This window comes from Nymphalis io, chromosome 18, assembly GCF_905147045.1.
Source record: "Nymphalis io chromosome 18, ilAglIoxx1.1, whole genome shotgun sequence".
Taxonomy (NCBI): Eukaryota; Metazoa; Arthropoda; class Insecta; order Lepidoptera; family Nymphalidae; genus Nymphalis; species Nymphalis io.
In genome coordinates, this window is record NC_065905.1 from 4,728,644 (window position 1) to 4,754,445 (window position 25,802).

Here is a 25,802-nt window from a genome sequence, read left to right on the forward strand (position 1 = left end):
TTAATATTTCATTTATTATTATTGATCGCGATCTTTATCTTGATTATTTGGTCCATCACTGTGATGGCAATTTTCTTTACCAGATAAATTTCATTTAAAAAAAAAAATGAAAATAGTAATAAAAAAACTGAAATATTATAATAATACTAACTTGCTTATTAATATAAAATACATGCGTGTGCATATGTGTGTGTGCGTGTGTTTGCGTGTGGACGTGTGTGTGGGTATGTGTGTGTATTTGTGTGTGTATGTGTATTTTTTACTTTAGTTGTATATATATATATATATATATATATATTTCGTAGTTTATTCGTTTTGATTATTTTTAACGGCCTTTTTTTAAAGATACTAATTTAATAAGGTAATATTTAAAAGGTTTATTTTATATAACAATGGTCCAAGATACATGTATTTCCGATGGGCATATTTAGTTAAGCAGGCTCTTATAAACTTGCACAAGACCAAGGTCATGTTCAATAGGCATGTCGTGCCCGGACCGATATATCCGATCGAAGGGAAACCTTTCGAAGTTGTTAGTGAATATACCTACCTAGGACAGATCATACAAGTCGGAAGAAACAACTTCGAGAAGGAAGCCGATCGAAGAATTCACTTAGAATGGGCAGCATTTGGCAACTTTCGTCAATTCCTCAAGTCGTCTATACCGCAAGGGTTTGAAGATGAAAGTCTTCAACCAATGCGTCTTACCTGCCATGACATACGGTGCCAAAACGTGGACACTAACTGCGGGACTAGTCCACAAATTCAAAGTCGCTCAGCGTTCTATGGAGCGAGTTATTCTCGGAGTATCTTTGAAGGATAAGATCAGAAATGAGATTATCCAGAAAAGAACCGAAGTCACCGACATAGCTTGCAAAATTAGCAGGCTGAAGTGGAAGTGAGCTTGACCAGCTCATAGACGTATGTCGTAGGACCGATGGCCGTTGGAGCAGACGAGTCGAGTGAAGACCGCATATCGAAAACGCAGCGTAGAGCGCCCTTCTGCCAGGTGGACCGATGACCTTAAGAAGGTGGCTGGCACTGACTGGATGCGGAAGGCGGAGGACCGGAAGATTTGCCGCACCTTGGGAGAGGCCTATGTTCAGACGTAGACAATGATTGGCTATTGATGATGATGATGAGACTTATAAATATATACTTATGCTCTTAAATTATTATTTTATAAGATTCTATATGATAACAAGATTCTATACTGGCTAAACCTGCCGGTATAGAAATAATTACGATATAGCCGATCATATTCAAACCGTCGCATTTAAAAACTAAATATGCCGAGTTTATGATGATCGGTGAATAGGTATCGAAATCTATTAATCTCTAAAAGACAAAATGTTAATTTCGACAAAAACCGACACTTGTTACAACAAAAATAGTTTCATAAAAGTATATGAATATTGTACGTGGTACGTCATTAAATAAAGAGATGAGAAGGTGTTTGAAAAAGCCATTTAGCTTATCTAAATTTTATTTTTTCATGAATTGGTAAAACAATTAAAATTATTCTATTGTGTTTTTTAAAAGTCCCTATTTTCTCAACCCCATAATATATTTTGATAAAGTAGAACGGCAGCGCAATTTTCTCTTGTATTTAGTCCTATGGGTGGGAAACTCATTTATAATACTAATTTTAAAAGGGTCAACTGTGATTTAGCGCTTTGTATACCTTATTCGTGCATTAATTTAATTTCATGGCTTAATATATGACGTAAGCATACCTGGCCTACAATATATTTTGTTACTTCTTTATAATAAAAATATTTATACGAATCGTTAAAAATTAAAAAAAACATTATTTCTGTAACAAACTGTAACAAACTTCCAACGATATTATTGAAGTATATATATTGGATACGGAAACTCTCTATCTTTCTCTAAAAACCTTCACATTTCTGGGCATATAATCCGAGATGTTATTATGAAAATCTTGGTAAAAAATCTAATTACTCGTTTTGATAGATCAATAAAAAAAATTCACATTGTCAATAAAATGTCAATGTGATATATACTTTATTGTATGTCACTTGAAAACAGCACAGAAAAATATTTACAACTATTTAATGAGCAATACTATAATCTTATAGCTAATAAGTATTTTTTTCCGGGCACACAGATTATAAAGTATTGGAGATTTCTTGATATGATTTTGGTAATTTAGGGAATTGTTATGTATAATTTACATATTTATATTATAGTAATATATCATGTTATAATAGTAGTAAGTACGAGTAAAGGTAACCACTCGTAGAACACTTTACGGATGTAAGATGGCTTTGACGATTTGATTGATGAAAAGTGATCTGAGATATTGCGTTCCTTGTGCCTGTCATACCACTGATTCTATCTGAACCCTAACAGACCTTATCCAAAGTGGTGCTATTCAGATAAAACTAAAACCTACATTTAGTTATTACATAAAGCACCATTAGGAAAAACAATGCACGTGTTTTTCTATAATCACTACATATTATAAAACAAGGTTCACCCGAAAAAGCTCAGATGACCCACTGGTAAGAACGCTTGAATCTTAAATGTTCATGTGCTTAATTTGTGATTATAATTAATCTCATGCTTGACAGTGAAGGAAAACATCGTGAGGAAACCTGCACGTGTCTAATTTCACTGAAATTCTGCCACATGTGTATTCCACCAACCCGCGTTGGAGCAGCGTGGTGGAATAAGCTGCAAAACCTTCTGCACAAAAAGGGAGAGGAGGCTTTAGCCCAGCAGTGGGACATTTACGGGCTGTTACTGTTCACCCGTCGCCTCTCTCGTCTGAATGCGATAAACTCGAAAACTACCGAATACTATTGTTATCGTATTTCAACAAAGGCCGAGCTAAAGGTGTTTAATTAATTTATATTTTGTGTAAATTGACTGAAATAAGACGATGATTGTTGAAGAAGGAAAAAATCAAGCCGACTGAGAGCTCCACTGGCATGAGTGAATGTAAACTCTTATGTAACTTCACAACTTTATTAGTGACAGGGCTTTGCAAGCCCGTCTGGGTAGGTACCATCCACTCATTGGATATTCTACCGCAAAACAGCAGTACTTGTTATTGTTGTATTCCAGTTTGAAAGGTGAGTGAACCAGTGTAATTACAGGCACAAGGGACATAACATCTTAGTTCCCAAGGTTGGTGGCGCATTGGCAAGGTGAGCGATGATTAACATTTCTTACAATGCCAATGTCTATGGACGTTGGTGACCACTTACCATCAGATGGCCCATATGCTCGTCCGCCAACCTATACTATAAAAATAAAACGTATTATTATGCGTACTGCATTAGTCAAATCTTACAAATTAATATCAAACCAGTTCCAGTTAACCGATTGTGTTTATTTCACATAATTTTGACCTATGTGACAATCTAATTTATTATACTAAATATCGTAGTTTGTTTGAAGTTGCCACCTTGTAGAAATTAAAATATTTCTTTTGTTCTCTTATAGTTTATATACTTTTATAACTGTTGTGTGTAACATTAATAAACATTTCTGACGTCAAACTATAAACAGCAGTTGAAATTTTATTGGTGGTAGGGCTTTGCGCAAGGTCGTCTGGGTAGGTACCACCCACTACCTTCACAAATTCTCTATATAAAATCTTTCGTCTAACCGAAAAACTACTAAGCCAATATACATAAAACTTATTAATTTTAAAGATGCAGCGCGCTTCGAAGAAGATTTTAGTATATAATACTTATTTATTTTAGTATATTATTGCATAAGCAACTGCGTTTCGCTTTTTTATTTTAACATGATAAACGTGATTTTCATTATCTTTTACATATATAAGGCATATCAAGATGTATTTATATGTGTATGCACATATATAATACTTTTAAAATAAGTTAATATATAAAGCACTCTATGAAACTAATTGCTAAGGATCCATCTCAAGCTGATTTCTGATGTAAGAGAAACAATCACATATAATACAAACCCTCTATCTCACTAATGAAACTTTAACACAGAATATTAACAGCGAAATGTACTAGAGACGGCCTTATTGCTAAGAGTGACCTCCTTCAAGCAACGCGTAGGTAAAGGTAGAGGAATGAAAAGGAACCTGGGGAACAATTACTTACATTTGCTTTCTACACATTTTACATTTTTTCCCCATGACGCGTATCTACGCTTGTTGAGCACTTAATATTCTGCCAATGTCACGTGGGTCGGACAAGACACGTATGAGATTAATCGTTTGCATATATTGAGCTTTTATTGATGATATGAGTAGAACTTATACGACGTATATCTAAAACCACATATATTTTAGACAGCGAAGTACGTAACACCGTATAAGCAAGGGAGAGTTCTTGTATTTTAAACTAGAGTAGTTTTCTACTTTAATAAAAAACTTATGTTTTGTTTTTAATTATAGTCAGTGCCGTTTTTACATATATAAAATTGATGAAGGTCCTCCTGACCGATTTCGGCTAGGGCGGGCAATCTCAAGAAAGATTAGCCAACGTAATAAGGATAAAGATACAGTACAGATACGTATGTAAATGAGAATTGATCTTTGTTTTTCATTGCTTTAAGCTTAATAACAATATAAAAGTAAAATAAACTAATACTCTGTTAAACCACTGTTGGCCTTAGATCTCCTCTCTTACGCTGCTCCAATATGGATTGGTGGAAATATTCGTCTCACAAATGCAGGTTTCCACACACAAATTAAGCACATAAAAATTGATTAGTTCTTGGGTCGGTTTAAACCCTTAAAAAAACCTTTATAAAATATTATTTCTGCCATCACGTGGCAGATATATAAGGGTTTTTTTTAACAGATGGATTACCTAGGGCTCATATTCCAAAATTACGATATTTAGTGATCGTTACGATAATATTAATTTGTTTTATTTACCTGTTTGTTTCTGTCGCTAAATATATATAGTCAAATTCGAAGTCAGCTTACAGCGTGTTAACGGATATAATAGGTCATATAAAATATAAATATATTATAACAATAATAGGTCATATAAAATATAAATATATTATATGGCCTATTATATCCGTTATAATATAATTTTTTTTTTCTACCAACCCGCATTGGAGCAGCGTGGTGGAATAAGCTCCTAACCTTCTCCTCAAAAAAGGAGAGGAGGCCTTAGCCCAACAGTGGGACATTCACAGGCTGTTACTATATGTATATTTTCCGAGATACCAATGGATCATTTTGTCAACGTTGTTGGCGTGGAAATTGAAAATTGTCAGGTCGAGCACTTATCAAGCGAACGCTTGAACCGTAACGAAAACTTAGCACAAATTATTTGTAAATAAAAATCGTAACAGAAAAATCGAATAGACCGATAATCATATTCATTAAATTTAATACATGACAGAGTAATACCTTATCTTTACAATAATATATAAAAATAAACGATAACATTCGTTCGTCTAATTAGTCACATACTATTAAAATAAATGATATCGACTTTGAGCGTTTTCTGTACATAAAATAAACACTTACACTTTGCAATATTAACCAGTATACGGAGACTCATTAGAGATTGGGCTTCGGTATGGCACAGTATGGGCGGATAGATTTCGTGGCTTTATAACGACAGTTATTTATCGTATTGTTTATTTCTCACACTGTAAAAGAAATATCATTGAAAAAATGCTTTAATTTCAACAGTGCGATTTCGGGACGCTTAGCTACTCGTATTAGTTAATATTTAATAGTATTCAAAGTATTTATAGAAAAATCATTTAGTTTAGTTTAAAAGAATTTGTAAATTTAATAGATATATTTAAAAAAATAATAATAAAAGAAAAATTTTAAGGAATTACTAATACACTTCCAATTAAGCGTACATCTTAGGTTAGGAGTGGGGACAAAAGCCCAAAGGCATAGGATTGAACCTGCGGCTTTTACATCGCTAAGCGACCTGTAACTCCAATGAGTTATTGACGCTATTGACGCGTAAATTAGAATTTAACAATTCGAAATTTATAATTTTATAATGTAACAGTTGACTTCAAGAACAAATGTGACAATTATGATTTAACTATTCGAAATTAATTCATACTATAATTCGTAACCAAAATGGCTCCACTATATATATAGTGATATATATATATATATATATATATATATATACATATCTGTCACGTCAAAGTCTAAATAAACTTTGTCAAGTTAACGAATTTTAACCTCAAGTTCAACCAATATAATTAAAACAAATGGTTTAAGCTATTTCTTACGTTAGACGTCGAGTCCCTTCAGTACACCGCCAGCTTCGAAGCGAGGTAGTATTTTCCCGCGCACTCGTAAAATTCTTTAGATGTATAAAATAATCGCGTGTATTTTTTTATTATTTTCGTAGTGTTAACTGTCAAAAAAAGTGATATATAGTGCCAGAAAGTGTTTTGTGTTTTTTTTAAAGGAGTTCTCTTTTTATTGTACCAGTAATTTTCATGGCAACCAAAAAAAAAGTTGTTCGTTTGCCTTCCGTGGTAAGAATTAAGTACAATTGGGATATGAGCATGTTTACAGGTTTTTACATATTGCACCTTTGCATGGCATATAATGATTTTTACACATTTCTTTTAAATTATTTAAACGTTAGCACAAATCATTGAAAAGAACCGTAGAATGATATCATTATCTATGTAAAGTAATCTAATAGCTGTAAATATAACGAAAGCACTGACTACTGAATAAATGGTCTCCATATCATGCGGCTCGGGGTTTTCTATTAAAATAGTCATAATAATTTTTTTTTTATATTTACCATTATTCTTCATTACAGATTGTAAATAATATGTTTTTTATTCAAAATACGCAATAATTCAAAATATTTAGTAAATAAGTGCAATTATAATTAAAAAAGGTTTTTAAAAAAAGATTTTATTACGAAGTTTACACGCATGATATTATTGGTCATTGTCATATAATATTAGGTTCGGATGGCATGTTTCATACAATTATTTCACCTATTTAGAGGATTATTTGTTATATGAAGTTTTCCACCACTACACATAAATAGTTGATCTTCGAAGTTTCATGATTACTTTGTTGTTTTTCTGCCCAAGAGCAATAAAATCATAGTGAAAACTTTATTACATAAAAAACAGTGTGTTTAAGAAAAGATATAGAAAACGAATACAAATTGAAAATGTACATAGATATTTAAATTTTTTGTTATTTATTTCTTACTATTTACATTTTTAGACAACGATACGATATATATTGGGGGAGGCCTTTGTCCAGCAGTCGACGTCTTTCGGCTGATATGATGATATATATATATATATATATCCGATACGCGACCAATACCAAAAACCTTTACGCGAGTATCAACGATTTTTTATTTATAAATTATATTGATTTCGTTCATAAAATCAAATTATTTTCAATGATCTTAAATTTGTGTAATTATTTTACTTATTGTTGGGACTTTATGCAAGCCCTGGGTAGGTACCGCCCTCTCATCATATATTCTACTTCTAAGCAACAATAGTTAGTATTGTTGTGTTCTGGTTTGGAAGTTGAGTACGTCATTACAGGGATATAACAATGCGCGTTGGTGATGTTAGGAACGGTAAATACTTCTTACACTACCAATATCTATGGTCAGTGGTGACCATTTACTAGACAGAAGGGGAATTTTTCAGACTGCCTGCCTAAGACAAAAAAAAAACAGTTTTTATTTAAAATCCTACATGATAATTTTTTTTTCATTTATGCAGTCAAATTGCTTAGGAAATTATTGATTTAAAAGTACATTGAAACTCCATGTGCGTATTAATATACTTTATGACCTGCTTATCCAATGTAAATAAATCGGCTTATGGCATTCATTTGCTTCGCCAATAATTATTATAGGTATAACGAAATTGTATTTGCACAAGTAATTTATTATTTATTTTGTAATCAAATTATTGAAGACGCTCACTGCTGATTGGTTTATTTATGATAGGAGTATATGTTTAGCCTCACCAAGGGTTGGCTTATAGCGTTATGCTGGTTTATCTGTTTAGTGACCAAGTGTAAACCAGTGTAATATAATGTAGTTGTGGATATAGTTGTAGAAAGGGTTCAATGTTCAATGGAAGGGTTCAATGGAAAGGTTCAATGTTCTAGACACGTGCGTGTATCTATGGTTATCCTGATAATTAGTTTTTCTCGAGGAATGATGATGTACTATGATTTTGGCCATATTTAATAGTCTAGCCAACTGCGCAGGACATATCATAGTGCACAAAACTCAATTCTCTCACATTCATAATCGGATAGGAAGGCAAAACCGGAAACAGTCCGAATACAGAACCAACGGTTTTAAATGTTTTCCGAAAAGACCCGAAAACAAAAATAGCTTTTAATGGCCCAACCGGGGTTTGAACACAGTACATTGGGATCCAAATCTTTATATGCTTCCTAAAATATCATTTAGGTATCCGATGTATATAAAAATAATGTATAAATTTTACCCTGGACTGCGATTTTTAATGCATGCAAGCAATGATGAATGAATAAATGAATATCGATATTATGTATGACATCATGAATGCCGGTAACTATATAGGTTAAGCTATATATTTAGTTCGGTTCGACAAAATTCGACATGCATAAATAGCCAAAAGGTCACTGACCAAAATATGCTTCTAAATACGATTCGCCAATTAAAATCCAAAGGTAAAAATAAATGCATATAATTTTCAATATATTTTCAATCCAAAAATTTTGAAAGGTCACCATGAAATGTCACCAATTTGAAAATACCAATCGGATATTTACGATTATTGTTTCTGAATGTGTTCTCTAATTTATTATAACCTTGATATGAAATGTTGCCTATTCAAGGAACTCTGAGAGTTCATCTTCGATTAGCGATTTAATGTATAGTGCTTCGATGTTATACTGGAATGTTATTTTTCTTATGTTCTATTATTAATTTTGGCTTTATGTATTTTTTGTCTGTTTTTTTTTTATTATTTTGAGATAGCAAATAACCTAATGATATTAAACCTTAGTCTAGAAAGCACTGTATTGCTATTAGTAACTAATCATTAAAATGTCAAAGCATCGCCACGGGACCTAAAAGGTTGGCCCCTGATATACCTTTACTTAATACGTTAATTTTATTCATCAATTAATTTATATTAAAAAAATATGATGGAAGTCTGCAAATTTGCAAATCATGAATATCCTCCACGTAATTAAATGTAACAAAATTGTACCGTTATTACATGGCTCAATCGCAAACACAACAATAAGGTCAAAAAACTTTATACAATATAGAAGCATTACATTTACTTATTGATTGTCATAAATCTACCATTATAATATTAATTATTTTAGGCGTTTATCTGTATAACGAATTGAATGGGCGATAGATTAAATACTGGGGCCTGAATAAACACTACCATTGGTGAAAACAATGTCTTTAGTAATAGTAGCCCTTATGACTAGAAATAATAGGAGTCAAGTGATTTAAGATACTCTGAGACATAGAAAGTCTCGAATTCTGAATAGTACACATCTTTCATAAACAACCTGCTACTATATGTACGTACGTTTATGTATTCTTATAGTACGTGACTAATCTAGTTTCTGTCCAAACAGCTAATATAGCTTCGAAAGGCTAGTTTCGTTGTAACTTTGAACTCTAAAACAATTTTTATAGTTGGTGATTCATCAAAGAACCGAACAGCTGACCGACCGACCACATGTGGTATTTATAAAAACTATTTAAAATGCAACTAAAAGCGGTCAAATGTCCTCGCTTTAAACTGCTCTACCACATATAAAGTGCGATATAACGCTAAGCTGTAATCGAACCATTAAAAATACTTTAAAAATATAAAATAAAAAAGGTTAAAAACGCAAATAAATTGCATAGTATTTTAAAATTTCAAGTTATACTGTTACCCTATCCTGTCATGTCTATAAACTTGTTATATCTATAAATAAATTATTCGAGTGAATTTGCGCTGCATAGCTCTTTATTTACAGGAAGGTAGGCTTTTTAGTTGTCTAGTATGGCCTAATAAGCTTAACTCTTATGTACCGCCAGTTATAGATAATATACTATATTTAGTAAAGTACAATTTTATAGATTGAGTTTTAATTAAAACATATTTTCAAATCAATTACTCCAATATCCCAATGTATTTTTTTTTTAAAGTTAAATATAATTCGAACCTCACCACGTTAATATCATCAATACTATATTTAGTAAAAAGGTATATTTTTCGTGTTATGCATAGAATTTTACTCGGTGGTAGGGCTTAATGCAAGCCCGTCTGGGTAGGTACCATCCACTCATCAGATATTCTACCGCTTAACAGTAATACTTAGTACTATAGCGTTCTGGTTTGAAATGAGTCGATAACTGCATTGACAACTGACGAAACATCTCAGTTCCTAAGGATGGTGGTGAATGGTTAATATTTCTTACATCGCCAATGTCTATGGAGAGTGGTGACTACTTACCATCAGTTGGAACATTTACCCGACCGTCTGTGCTTGTGAAACTAACAAACTATAAACCGTCAAAAGATACACCAATTTACTATATATACTATATAGGCATAAGTAAGAAAAAATAATTATTTGGTTCGGTCTTTTGTAATCTTAGATTAGATTTTTAAAATTAAACGTCAACACATTCGAAGTTAGAAAGAAAAACAAATTGATAATTCGCAATTAACAGTGGATAGATCCAATTCTAGGCACATGCGTAGTAATTTTCCATGTCGTATTTGGTTGGTGTTTTTCCACGAAGTACGGATAGTACGGTAGGGATTCAAATATATTTTCCACCCTCGTGTACTCGTCATGGTAATCTTATGGAGATATAAAGTATTCATACAGAGATGTAAACAAACCAGTACAAATATTTTTTTATAATCTACAAGAATTTTTAACATAAAAAGCTACTTATTTTCTAAATCGATTATATCTAAGCATTAGTAATCATTGAATTTTAATTCAAGTGAAAGCCGACAGTGGATCATTGGTTAATAAAATTATACAGAGCTGATTTTTGTAAACGATTCCGTATTGAACGATAAACATTATTTCTGAAGAAATTCTTTTTTCACAAGTTTTTTATCATTTTTATAGCATTATAAGAGTAATAAACGCTGTATAGCTGCGGAATAGTTCCACATATTTGTCCTTTTCTTTCATTTCTGAAATTACAATGGAAAGAAGAAGACAAAGCATTGTATAACAATACACAACGATATTATTGGTAAGCGTATGTAGCTTTACTTGTTTTGAATATTGTTATAACTAATCATAAATTCTAATATATAAAATATACGTCACATAATATTGAAATCATACAACATAAATGCAATAATATAAAGATATATAAATATTATATACAAAGAAATTCACTCACGAACTGAACATACACATCTAATGAGATTCAAGAAATGTAAATTTTCTCTCATGGCTGAAGTATCATTCAAACGAAGAGTGAGTGGTTTTGAGTGCTTCGTACCAAACATATTTAGTAGTATCTTGTTACAGTTTTACAATCTACGTTCAGAAATCGAACCTTATAATTGGTTAAATTGAACTTAATAAATGATTTATTTTAGGATTATCATAATTTTTATTCTTGTGTGAAATCGTATATTATTGAGTAAAATTTCGTTTCAAAAATATCTCATAATGCTTAGCAGCAGCCAATTGGAGTAGAATATAAGTGAGAACTCTTCGAACAAGGTCGTGGCTCGTATTTAAAAAGGCAATAAAAGGGAGGTAGATCAAGTTAGAGAGTCCATTAGAGTTTTAGCATTCGAAGGTGCCCCATCGGTGTCGCGAACTCACTTTTTCCTTCGTTATATAGATTACAAATTTTATTGTGTCAAAATAAGTGTTGGAAAAGTGTAAATAATTTGATCCTGATTTAGTAATAAAGAAGATATTGACAAGAATAGTGTTGAATAGTTCATATTGAAGACTAAAATACATACAAAGTAAAATTAAAAATAGCTACGGTACAAATAATAACCACGTAGAATGCTAGCAAGATAATAGCAGCATTTTATCCGTTATATCGCCATTTAATTCTCTGAACGAAAAATGTAATGTCTATAAGACGTAGTGTTATGTTTTAAAAATGCGTTTGCACTATTACTTCAAATTCAATCCATGTGTTCAAATTCCAAGTGCAAATGGAACAAAGATATAATTTGGAATATGAGACGAGGTATTCTTCGATATATATAATTCAAGTCAACCTTAATAGTCTCTTTTTTTCTTAAATCTCGCCTCTTGTAAAAATATACAGTTGGGGGGGTATGGCTTTGTCCAAAACCGTCTAGGTAACCACACACTCATCAGATATTTAACCGGTCAAAAGCAATACTTAGTACTGTTGTCTTTCGGTTTGCAGAGTGAGTGAGCCAGTATAATTACAGGCACAAGGGATGTAATATCTTAGTTCCCAAGTTTGGTGGCGTATTGGCTTTGCGAGAATTGACAAGAAATTTATATTGAATCTAAGAACAGTAAATTTATTTAGTTTCTATATCCTGCAAATCAATGAATGCAAATTCTAAGCTTGTTTTAACATCCTTGCCCTTGAAATGCTTTTATACCATTTATTTGTAGAAACACCCTTACTCCATATATTTAGAAAATGTCCATCCATATTGCTATTAGGATTATTTTGCTGGCGCTGGCTCCACCTCCAAACGGGTTACAAAAAACGTTTGTACTAACAAGTGATAAGGACTTCATGGTCTTTCACACGATTCCAATATTTTCAAACTAGTAGCGATTTTAACAAAAATATATGTGCGTACAAAGTAAATACTTTAATAAAAACTAATTTGCTAGCATTTTTGACAATTTAATTACGTGTGTATTTTTAGTAATTATTAAGTAAATTTAATAGCTAAGGAATTAAGATTTAAAAGTTAATAAGGATTTTTAGCAATAATAATATTAAGCTATTTATTTTTTTTCAAAATTTACGGAGTTAAAAGATATATTTAGATCTTTTATTATAACCATACACTATTTTCATTCTAAGTTTTAAAACGAAAGTAAGTTTGTTTGTTTGTTATGCTTTCTCGTCTTAACCAATCAACCGATCACCATGAAAGTTCGTATACATGTCGTCAGAGATTCAAAAAAAAGACAGGCGCCTAAAACCTACCCCATCCCCTAAGCGATGGTGAGACGAAGGCGCGAAAATTAGTACCTAATAAGTATATTGACATATTTTTTATATAATAAAAATGACTAATGTAAAATGTATTTTCTCCATTTTTGTAAAATTACATTACAAGGAACGATTTGTTCTTTATCTGTACAATATTAAAGGCAACAACATTTCTTAATAACAGCTGTGGTCAGCCGTTAGCGTTAAATGGCTGTTTTAATAAAGCAATTGAAGTTTATGTCACGTATAACAAAGATATTTCAAATTTGCCATCCACATTCTTTCCTTGTAAATCCTTCACGTATTGTTCGCAACTAGCTGTGCCTCGTGGTTTTACCATGTTGAAATTTTATATATATGTATATAACAAGTATAATAATAAAAGAAACCTGTCTGGTATCGCTTTTAATTCTATCCCAGAATAAATTTCAAAAAAACTGAAAATACATTTCAGTGATTACAATTACCTACTCAATACTTATATGCCGAAAAAATTTAACTTGTTAAAACTTTTGAGACTCAACCTCGAAATAAATACTATATGGTACATGGAATGTAAATATAATAATAATTATTTACGTTTATATTTTTACCCGTTTTGCAGTTGCCGTTTTTTAAGGTATTGATTTTGATAACATTAAAATATCCATATAAAGTTAAAAAGTCAAGTTTTGTATTCACAGACACTGTGTTTTTTTATTCGTATATATGTGTCGGTCTAGCAATTTGAACAATTCCGTGCCCGCCATTCTATTTGAATGAACTTGCCCGATTGAATTTCGGACGTTTTTATTACATTTTTGCTTCTATAGAGGACGTGCCAACGATTATTGTAAAACAACTAAATTATTATGGTAATCTTTCATTTTTGCATCTTGCCTTTTCTCATTTAGTTGTGACCAGCACGGGATGTCAACTGCTTGTGAAACAATTTAATAAGCTTGGCTAACCATTTTTGAGAATGCCTTTGCTGGTGAAATGGTGCTTCGCTACCATACTGGTGTTTGAAATGCTGATGGAGGACTTATATGAAAAGTCGTGGTATGGTAAAAATTGATAAATATCAAAATATAATTAGGACAAGAAATTTTACAATATTTCTAATGGTAGCGTTTCAGGATGTAGATTCCACGAATTCTTTCAAATAACTGATTGGTTAATTCTCTGTACCAAGTACTTTAAAATTTTCACCTTACAAGAATTTTGTAAAAAGAATTTTGGAAAGTGAATTCGATCGAGACAAACTTACGGAAATTGCTATTCAGTGGCAAAATGCACATTTCTATGAGTACATTTCATGACACAACATGAAGAAAAAAAAATTAACGAAAATTATTGAATTTTGACTCGTAGCTTAACATGAATAAATCGTAGCGCTCGAATTATTTTTTATAAAGAACATCAGACTTTTCTTATTGCGGTCTTCGTTAACAATCCACGTCACTAATATGACTTCCTTTACGTTAACTGGCTCTTTCTTTTGTCATATAGCGTAACAATCGCGGAGATTTTATGAATGAAATTCAAAATTATTATAGGCAAAAGGGTACGTTTCAACTAAAGTTACCAATATATTATTAGCACGTGACTTCTAAGTTTATAATTTAACTTTTGTAATTTCATTCTATCTACGCTCTTTATATTTTTCGTTGGCTTATTATATTGTAATTGTTAAAAAAATAATAATATATATCAGTGGAAACTTATATACATACTATATGTAACATTTTTATTGATAGATTCAACTATTTATGTTTTCTAATTAGTAACTTACCAAAATTTATAGTGAACGTATATAGATATCAATATTATATATATTTATTTCTATAATAAAAATAATCTGTTATGACGCTTCTTTCGCTACTTTATCCCGTGGTATTTTTTAAACAATGAAATATAAACATTTGTTGAGCAATCATTCGCCTGTGCTGTGACAAAACATTGTATTTTTCACACGTTTTTCCACTAACTCGTATTATTTCTATAAGTCCTAACACAAATTACAGTAACAGCCTGTTAATGTCACACTGCTGGGCTAAAGCCTCCTCTCCCTTTTTGAGGAGAAGGTTTAGAGCTTATTCCACCACGTTGCTCCAATGCGGGTTGGTAGAATACACATGTGACATAATTTCCATGAAATTAGACACATGCAGGTTTCCTCATGATGTTTTCCTTCACCGTCAAGCACGAGATGAATTATAATCACAAATTAAGCACATGAAAATTCAGTGGTGCTTGCCCGGGTTTGAACCCACGATCATCGGTTGAGATTCACGCGTTCTAACCACTGGGCCATCTCGGCTTTCTAACACAAATTGTTTACTAAAAAATAATAAAACTAATTTCTCATTTAACGTTTTTTGTATATTACCCGTTACAGTTTTGGTAGCGGTCGCTTCAAAAGGGCGTACCGATATTTTTTTCTGCGATACGTCACCACATTAAGCCATATAGCTTATGTGCTGATACTATAAAGTATAAGTTCCATATCAATCGCATTAGTTTTTCCATGAATCGATAAAAAAATAAGCAAATAAAACTTACCTCTATATAATATTATTATGATAGACAAGCCGTCACATTCTTTCTCAAAGACTATTTCCAGAACAATTTAATTTAGATCTCTTCAAAGTAACAGCGAATGGGCTTTTAGGTGGGTGTGCTCCAGCTTAATCTTGTTACGTATATGGACAAGTGCGAGCCTTTAGAACAAATAATATAACATTTCTTACAAACCTATAAACACTACATATGTAGCTAACATAATGGCGAAAGCATTAGTGTTTCTTTTCTTCTTACAAAACGCATAAGTTTGGAATCTTAATTGCTTGTATGTATTAGTGTGTATTAAAGTTAAGATAATGATGATGTTCTGAACAATTTTGGCCACGATGATCCTTTCCAAGGTCAATAATGCCAGAAAGAGAGAAATCAGTGTTTAAATAAACAGCCGCTAATCAATGTTTATAAGTAACGTAATAAGGGTGGTTATAACCATCAGATTCAGTTTTACACTTACTAGCTATTCCGTGACGGCCATATTTTTTTTCTAATAATAATATAACACACTCGCTTAGTTTTGATTTTTGTTAATTCATATTTCATTAATTTAGATTAGATTTGCGTATTTATATTATATTATATATATTATTAAGTTCACACGTATTGAAATTTTAATGAAATCGAAACATTTTAAAAGTAATTATAAATTCTACTTCATAATTACAGCGCTTAAAGTTCATGTGAGAAATACGTGGACCCGTATGGTCACGTAGGCGACATATGGAATCTGAGGTATGCCCCACATATAGTGAGTACCTTTGAGTGAGGTCTAATTTGTTTTAGTGGCCATTATTAGCTACACCAGCCTGTGACTTGAAGAAACTATTCTCTTCTTCGCCGAGCTGGTCTAGTGATTAGAACGCGTAGATCTTTACCTATAATCGCGGGTTCAAGCCCAGGCAAACACCACTGAATTTTGTTTTGCTTAATTTGTGATTATAATTCATCTCGTGCTCGGCGGTGAAAGAAACATTACGAGGAAACCTTCTATTTCTAATTTCACTTAAATTCTCCCATATGTGTACCCACTAGCCTGCATTGAAGCAACATGTTGGAATAACCTCTAATGAGGACACATGTGGTATTAGGCACGATATGAAGAATTTTAATTAGTTGCAATAATACGTTTAAGTGAAATCTAATTAATTTAGTGAGGTAAACGTTCAAATGGTTGACCTGATAGATCAACAACAGAGGTGGACCTTCACCTATAAAGGTGGGCATTCCAAGTTTAATCTACTCCTTACAATACCTTCGTATCTCAGTTGGGTTTTGCTTCGTCTTGTAATATCACTGGCCCTAACATCCTTCAAATCTTGACAGAGCAAATTAATATATGATAAATAAAATGTTTTGCTTTTATACAGTACAGTACAGTAACAGCCTGTTAATGTCCCACTGCTGGGCTAAGGCCTCCTCTCCCTTTTGAGGAGAAGGTTTGGAGCTTATTCCACCACGCTGCTCCAATGCGGGTTGGTAGAATACACATGTGGCAGAATTTCAATGAAATTAGACACATGCAGGTTTCCTCACGATGTTTTCCTTCACCGTTAAGCACGAGATGAATTATAAACACAAATTAAGCACATGAAAATTCAGTGGTGCTTGCCCGGGTTTGAACCCACGATCATCGGTTAAGATTCACGCGTTCTTACCACTTTGCTTTTATATAAGTTTATAAAACACATTATCATCACTCATTATGATAACAGAGAGAGAGAGATTGAAGAGTTGGGAGAGAGATTATATGAGCTATGATGAAATAATTGATGTTTAACTGAAAAATAAGTATTAATTTTATAAAGTCATTTTAATAAGTAAGCCATGCGAAGTGTTATAAAAAGTAGTTTTTAAAAATTGGTTGTCTCTCGTCTCATCCCACTTCTAAGGCGTATATAATGTATTAGATATATTTATATTGCTTTCTAATATTCCAATTAATTTTACTTAAAGATCATTTCCATATATCCTGTCACATTATTCCACACGTCTGAAGTAGACAAAAATGTTATCGCAACTTTGTCCTTTTTCGCATGGTAAATACATATAACGGATAATACTACGCAGACAGCCAGCATTTAAAAAGTCTATAATTAAAAGAGATAAAAAAACAACTTCAAACTACCATTAGTACAATACACACTTACTAAGATAAAAGCGTGGTCATACACATGCACTCATTAATTTATTTATTTTATTGAATTGTTAAGCGGACGAGCATATGGACCCCATGATGTGTTCACCAACGCCCATAGACCTTAGCATTGTAAAAAATGTTAACCATCATAGTTAGTTCTTCAATATTTGTTTGAGCTAATCCTATTTTGGGTTTAGTTACATGTCATATAATACTTAATATTATAAGGTATTTATGTTAACTTTTGGAATAAGCTCCAAACCTTCTCCTTAAAAAAGGGAGAGGAGGCCTTTAGCCCAGCAGTGGGACATTCACAGGCTATTACGGTTAGGGTTTGGATTACCAAACAAATAAATATCCTATTTTAAGTTTAACGAATTTGGTTAAAATCATCTATGCATATATATATATATAAAGTAAAATATTTTAAGAAATTATGCGATGCTGCATGCTTTGGTTAATATCCTTCTTGTTGGTTTTTTAATGCAGATAATATTTTAAAAATTCAAAATGTAATAATATAGCCTACATATTGATTGACTGTGAACTTAAATATGATAGCAAAAAAGCAAGTGTACATTCACTACACAAATAGGCAAAAAAAACAGCTTAGTACATTTTTCTCCTCTGTTTATTATGCGAATGTTTGGCCATTGAAAGCTATAGTGTTATCATTATATAATTTGAAAAGAGAATGTCATTTATAATCATTTCATTGAAGTTCAAAGTTCAAATAATCCCTCGATAAATGTTCGGATTACTACTTATTTACTTTATATTAAGAATATGTTAAACTAAAATCATTATTTTTTATCATTATTATTTAATTTATTAGAGGTTTGAGCATTGATCATAATTATGCCAAACCAAGATAAAACTATGACAACCTATAAAGAATAAAATATCTCAAATATAATTTGATATCACTGCGTAGGAAATAAATCACATTATATCATTATAAACTAAAGGTCAATCACCTACTTATAATATTATTGTAATTCGAGCCGAAATAAATCCTTACTTTTTAGCTTATTAAAATCGAAATTCCTTCTTAAAATCTCCCCAATTGTTGAGCTATAAAAGTAAGAACCGTTTAACTTAAAGGAAGTCCTATTAGTGACATAAATTGTTGACGAAGACCGTAATAAGAAAAGCCTGATGTTCTTTACGAAAAATTATTGGAGCGCTGCGATTTATTCATGTTAAGTTTCGTGTAAAAATTCGATAACTTTCATTATCGTATATTTATTTTCGTTACCATAAGTTCTTGCATAAAATTATCTGGTAATACTCACTATATAAATAATATCCGAACAAAATGTTCGCATAGAAATGTTGCTTGCATTTTGCCACTGAATCGCAATTTCCGTAGGTTGTTCTCGATCGAATTCATTTTCCGAACCGGTGTAAAATATAATCGACTTGTGAGATGAAAATTCAAAAATACTTGTAACAGAGAACCTACCGATCAGTTATTTACCAGAATATATGTACAATATTATAGATAAGAAAGAACATTATTCTCACTAAGAGGCTACGTTATTAAACTAAGTTAATAGCCTGGGCGACCAAGCTACGCTCGACTCTAATAATTAGCAATAATTTTTGTTTTGCGAAAAATTTTGGTTTTTCAGAAAAAAATACGTATACAGATAAACTTTAAACTTATTTAAAGACAAAATTGAGCCAAATCGTTATAGCCGTTTCCTAAATACACGAACCTATATATACAAGAATTGCTCATGTAATATATAAGATATGTACAAGACTAAGCGAAAACTGAATAAGTTACGTATTAACGGCCTTACTTATAAACGATGCTTAGAGAATTCTTAGTTAAACAATGCTTTGTCTTCCTCTTTCAAATGTCAAATCAATAATGACAGAAAGAGCAAAAGCTGTGTTCAACTAAACAGCCGCTAAACAATGTTTATGAGTGAGGCCTTCAGTTAATAAATACCATATCAATTATAAAAATAAATATGTATCTAAGCCCTGAAAATCATATAGTATAATACAATTTTATTTGAACTTTGAACTAGATTTACTAATATAAAATCAAGTCACAGATTATTAATATGCAATAAACTTCTCCATTTTGGTAGCTGAAATGCAAAAATCTTCTGGCTTTATAAATAAATGTAAAAATTGAAAAAAAAAAATATACAAGACCTAAAATACATAATACAGATTTATTTACAGGCGAATATAGATCTATTTAGTAATAACATAAAACATACAAGATTAAAATACAAAAAAAAAATGAAAATTTACATACATAAATTTTATTTATTTTATTTTTATCACATTGTTTGTTTAAATGTTATTGTTTCCTTTATTTATTTTACTTATGTTATATAGAAGCCGAGATGGCCTAATGGTAAGAACGCTTGAATCTTAACCGATGATCGTGGGTTCAAACCCGGGCAAGCTGAAGCTGAAGAACCACTAAATTTTCATGTGCTTAATTTGTGATTTTTTTTATAGAATAAGAAGAACGAGCATATAGACCACCTGATGGTAAGTGGTCACCAACGCCCTTAGACATTGGCATTGTAGGAAATGTCAACCATCGCTTACATAGCCAATGGGCCACCAACCTTGGGAACAAAGATTTTATGTCCGTTGTGTCTGTTATTACACTGACTCACTCACCCTTCAAAACCGGAACACAACAATATCAAGTACTGCTGTTTTGCGGTAGAATATTTGATGAGTGGATGGTACCTACTCAGACGAGCTTGTACAAAGCTCTTCCACCAGTAAAAGTGATTATAATTAATCTCGTGCTTTAAGGTAACGGAAAACATCGTGGTGAAACTCGCATGTGTCTAGTTCCACTGAAATTTTGCCACATGTGGATTTCACCAACCTGCACTGGAGCAGCGTGGTGGAATAAGCTCCAAACCTTTTCCTCAAAAAAGGTAGAGGAGGCCTTTAGCCCTGCAGTGGGACATTAACAGGCTGTTACTGTTTACTGTTATGCTATATATATATATTAACTTTTATACACATAATTTTACTTCAATACGTTTTGAAATACACATTGTTTTTTTATTGACATGATTAAAAAATGTTAAATTAAAGTAAGCAAAATTGGTATCATTGCATGATGAGTTAATTTTTTAGGACAAAGATATATACATTGTTCATTATGTTGGCTTACTTTATAGTAAAATTTAAAAAAAAACATCATACAGTAAGATCAAATGTGAATTTTCAAAACACATTGAGTTTTATATAATTTTAATTCGGATACAATAATTTACAAATTTGTTTCGAAACCCCGGCGGCATTCTACCCTGTCTTTTGTTTTACAAGAGACCAGAAGTAGACTTAAAATATTAACAATGTTTGAAGTTACCCTTCCTCTCCCAGTCAAGATATTCTGTTGATATTGAATCGAGGAATACCTTGTCCATAAGTACATCTTTAAAAACAAAATAAAAATAAATGGTGTGAATAGAAATATTTAAGATAGGCAGCTAAAATACTTATACTTATATAACAATTTTAATGTACGTATAGTTGAGTTATATAAATCTATATATGCAAAAGAAAAAATCTTTGAAAATCGATTCACAAATGACGGAGTAATCAGTAAATATACATAAAAAAAAAGTCACAGTCAAACACAAAACCTCAACCTTTTTAGAAGCTGGTTAAAAATAAAATTTTATTGGTTATTTGCGATATTATTTGCTGTAGCAATATAAATACTCATGCATTTTAAATCGTCGAATCCATTTGCAGTCAATGTTTTGTTTTTATTTTTCAGTTTATACAATTTGTAATATAAACATTACAGCACTTTGCTACTGTGATATCGTATTGCACTGATATATAAATATGTCTTGTGTTAACATATCGTAGTGTTGTTGTATGTATTAGATTAAAGCCGATTCAACAAATGAAACCATATAAAAGATTTATTTTATACGTCTTTTAATATGCATGTATTTTATTTTATATGTATCTTATTTTATAACGTTGGTGGGCTGGCAAATAGACTTGATGGTAAGTGGTCACCAAGTATCACCAACCATAGACATTAGTGCCGTAAAAAATAATAACCATTCCTTACATCGCCAATGTGCAACCAACCTTGGAAAGTAAGATATGATGTCCCTTGCACAGAATAATAATAAAAAACCACAAAGTTAAATGTATTTTATGTATAATGATTGAGACGGAAAAAAAAATGTAAAATATCCATTGGCACGCTTTGGGGGTAAGACTGACTCGTATGCCGTGACAGCAAACATCTTGACGATCTCTTATGCCCTTATACTCCCGCTCCACTATTGTTTTCTGTTTCACGTCATATATTAACAATAATCTGCCTATCTTGTTGATCTAATCATCACTTTATAAGGTCGATCCAGAGTAAATATTTATTGAGTTTTCTGTAAAAGATCTCTCAATAGCAGCTAGAGATTAGGCAGTATTACATACGTAAGCGTTGTCCCTGCATCTCTTTCGATCTGGTTGGACTGCCATACCATTGGACTATGAGAAAATGGAGAGTGCCTGCGCCCTGTACTTATACTTTAACTGTAGTAGCTTTAGCTGTAGCTGTGGATTACTAAAATTTGTCAGAAAGATATTATTAATAAACAGTGATTGTTTGTGTTGTCACAAAATATGTGAATGATTGGGAAGTCGGTGTAATTTCACTACATATTAAGTGATTTAAATTATGGTAATCGATAACAAACAAAGTAAAGGTGACTTCAAGAGTGATAGTCACCAGCGTCGCGCACTTTATGCATTTTTAATCATATAATCGTTTCGACGTTCGATAATTTCTAAGAACTCTATAGCTTCTTTACATAAAAAACCAGCAAGTGTACTAGAAAAGCTCACAGGAACAATACGTTTTACGAGAAAATATTTAACGTTTGAAAAATTTAAAGCGGTTGGAGGCTGAGTAAAAAGTTCGTTTAAAGATAGTTTTATACGTTTTCTCCTTGTTTAACACATAATGCTAGTTTTATTTGACTGAAATCTCTTTAAAGTTTTCATATTAAACCGTGTTGAAAGAGAATTCTAGACTGATGGTTTTAATTAACACTACTTTTTAATATGAATACATAATATATTTTTCTCAAATTAATTTTAGGTATGCAAACGTTTTTTACTGGTGGTAGGGCTTTGTGCAAGCTCGTCTGGGTAGGTACCACCCACTCATCAGATATTCTACCGCAAAACAGCAATACTTGATATTGTTGTGTTCCGGTTTGAAGGGTGAGTGAGCCAGTGTAATTACAGGCACAAGGGACATAAAATCTTAGTTCCCAAGGTTGGTGGCGCATTGGATATGTAAGCGATGGTTGACATTTCTTACAATGCCAATGTCTAAGAGCGTTGGTGACCACTTACCATCAGGTGGCCCATATGCTCGTCCGCCTTCCTTTTCTATAAAAAAAAAAAAAAAAAAACGTCCATATAGGCTACTAGAGTAAGTAGTTACCTTCGGCTAAAGACACTTAAACGGTACAATCCACTTCTTATTCCCCCAATAAGCTGCAAACAACTAGATGATGTGATGGAGATGTTTTGTACCATATACCAATAGTTAGTGTTACCGAAATCGACATACACAAAGCTCCACTACCGGGAAAAATGGGCCACATGACATTAGCACTGTGAGAAATATTAACCATCCCTTATATCGCCAATAAGCCTTGGAAACTAAGATGTTTTGTCCTTTGTTCACCCTTTAAACCGGAACACAGCAATACTAAGTATTGCTTTTAAATGGTATATCTTATGAATGGGTAGTACCTACCCAGGTACCTGCGCTACCACCGAGTGGGTATATATTTCAAAATACAAAAAACAGTCGATCTCTTTTTACTATATCATGGAGTTACGACATCTTTAATAACAACATACGTGTGATAAATCGATGGTTGGCTAACGTCGACAACATCCATCATTAATATTTTCCATTACGCCTAGACGACCTCTTTATATTATTGCATATTCAAAACATTGATTGATATTGGTATTGAGCTACATTTAAATTAAATTGTCTTTTGAAATTAATACCTGCAAATCATGCTACTTGCATGCTACTAGCATGATACTTGCTTTATTGTTGCATGCAACTTAAATGTAAAAAAGGTAAAGTCTGATTCCCCCTGATTCAAATGTAATAAGTTTATAAGACCAGCAAATAAAATAATAATATTTTGTAACTATTTAACGAATAAAACTCATATTTTTATCAACGTATACGTATGATTGTATACTTACGATGACATCTATAGAAACAGTGACAAACTTTGTATAAACAAGAAAAAAACGAAGTAACATCAGGCGGCTCATATGCTCGTCCGCCTACCTGTACTATAAAAAAAAGGTATCCACCTCCACGAAGTCGATTCATCTTTTCCTGAGCAAGGTGTTCGCTTCTATAATAAAAATCTGCAAATACTTTATCTTTGCCAATGAATAAATTTAAATCTCATGTTAAGAAAACTTTTATAAATAAAGCACATTACTCGATATGATGGATTATTATTTTATAAAGATTTTTTTATGTTATAGGTTTTGTATATCTCATCAGATATTCTACCGCTAAATAGTAATACTTAGTATTGTTGCGTTCCGATTTGAAGGGTGAGTGAGCCAGTGTAACTACAGACACAAGGGACATAACATCTTCGTTCACAAGGTTTGTGGCGCATTGGCAAGGTAAACAATGGTTAATATTTCTTGTATTGCCAATATCTATGGGGGTTGGTGAACACTTACCATCAGGTGGCCCATATGCTCGTCCGCTTTCCTATTCTATTAAAAAAAATCTATTTAAGACATAAATATATAAATTAAAACTTATTTTTATTCATGATTTGTATTTGAAATGCAAATTGTAAAATAATAAAATATTTATGGGTTAAATAAATGGTACAAGGATAATACATGAAATATTTTTAGATGATAAAAGTCATTATGATGATCATGTAAATAAAAATACAGAATAAATATACAATTTCGCTGATTGGCTTTTACAATCTCAGATCTATGGTATTTCTTTCGGAAATGGTGTTAGATTATTGTATTGTTTTATTCTAAAAGTGTATTGAGTTTATTTCGAATAAATATTTTTTAAGTTGCAGCAGTCAGCATTGCAGTCATTATCTTCACGTTTTATAATTAAGAAAGCTAGCTGCTCCGTGCAATTTTGGTAAAGTTATATTCATTAAAAGGTTACACCCTTTAACCTTTATCAATAAATAAACTGTCTTACACAAAAATATTTTATTTTAATTCGGACCGATAGGTTTCTGCTTTATAATATATAGATTCTTTAGGTTTTTACCTATTATGTGTTTATAAATAAACTAGTATGTGTCTATAAATAAAGTACTGTGCTGTACTACTGTTGTGTTGATAGCATGTAGTGGTTATGGCATGTGTCACCCTGATTGTGACTTATTTCATATCTAGTTCCGGTCCGCGGTTTCGCCTGTTTATGAAAGGGTGGGGTATTTTTTTTCAGCCTTTTGCCGTTCACTGTTGGACGAAAGCCTTCCCCATAGAACCATCCCGATCATGGGCAGTCCGCATCCATCCCGTACCTGCCACCTTTTTAAATCGTAGGTCCACCTTGCCACAGGGCGCCCTACACTACGTTTGCCTAAGCGTGGTCTCCACTCTAACACGTGTCGGCTCCTAAGGCCATCAATGCGCCTGGAGACATGACCAACCCACTTCCACTTCTCTGACGAATGTCCTCGGTAATAATGGTTGGGTATTAGATAGCCTTTTCTGTACCTCTGAGAAAGTGTATGCAAAATTACATGATCAATAAATTGAAAGTAAATCAAACTCACTTACTCATTTATATTATTAGTAATAATTTGAATTTAAAATTCGCTTCCTAGTCGAACGAATCCATAAACCGGTATATTAGCTTATATAACTTAGTT

General features: G+C 32.1%; 2 protein-coding genes across 6 annotated transcripts in view; one reads left to right on the forward strand and one right to left on the reverse strand.

Moving 5' to 3' along the window:
• Positions 1–25,802, reverse strand: part of LOC126775553 (histone deacetylase 3) — a 398,376-nt gene that overhangs the window by 262,782 nt on the left and 109,792 nt on the right. The gene's annotated exons all lie outside the window — the stretch shown is intronic.
• Positions 6,295–25,802, forward strand: part of LOC126775511 (uncharacterized) — a 109,766-nt gene continuing 90,258 nt past the window's right edge. For all 4 annotated transcript variants that reach the window (XM_050497493.1, XM_050497495.1, XM_050497496.1 and 1 more), the window contains exon 1: positions 6,295–6,489. The gene's annotated coding sequence lies outside the window, so the exon portion shown is untranslated. The remainder of the gene's footprint in view (positions 6,490–25,802) is intronic.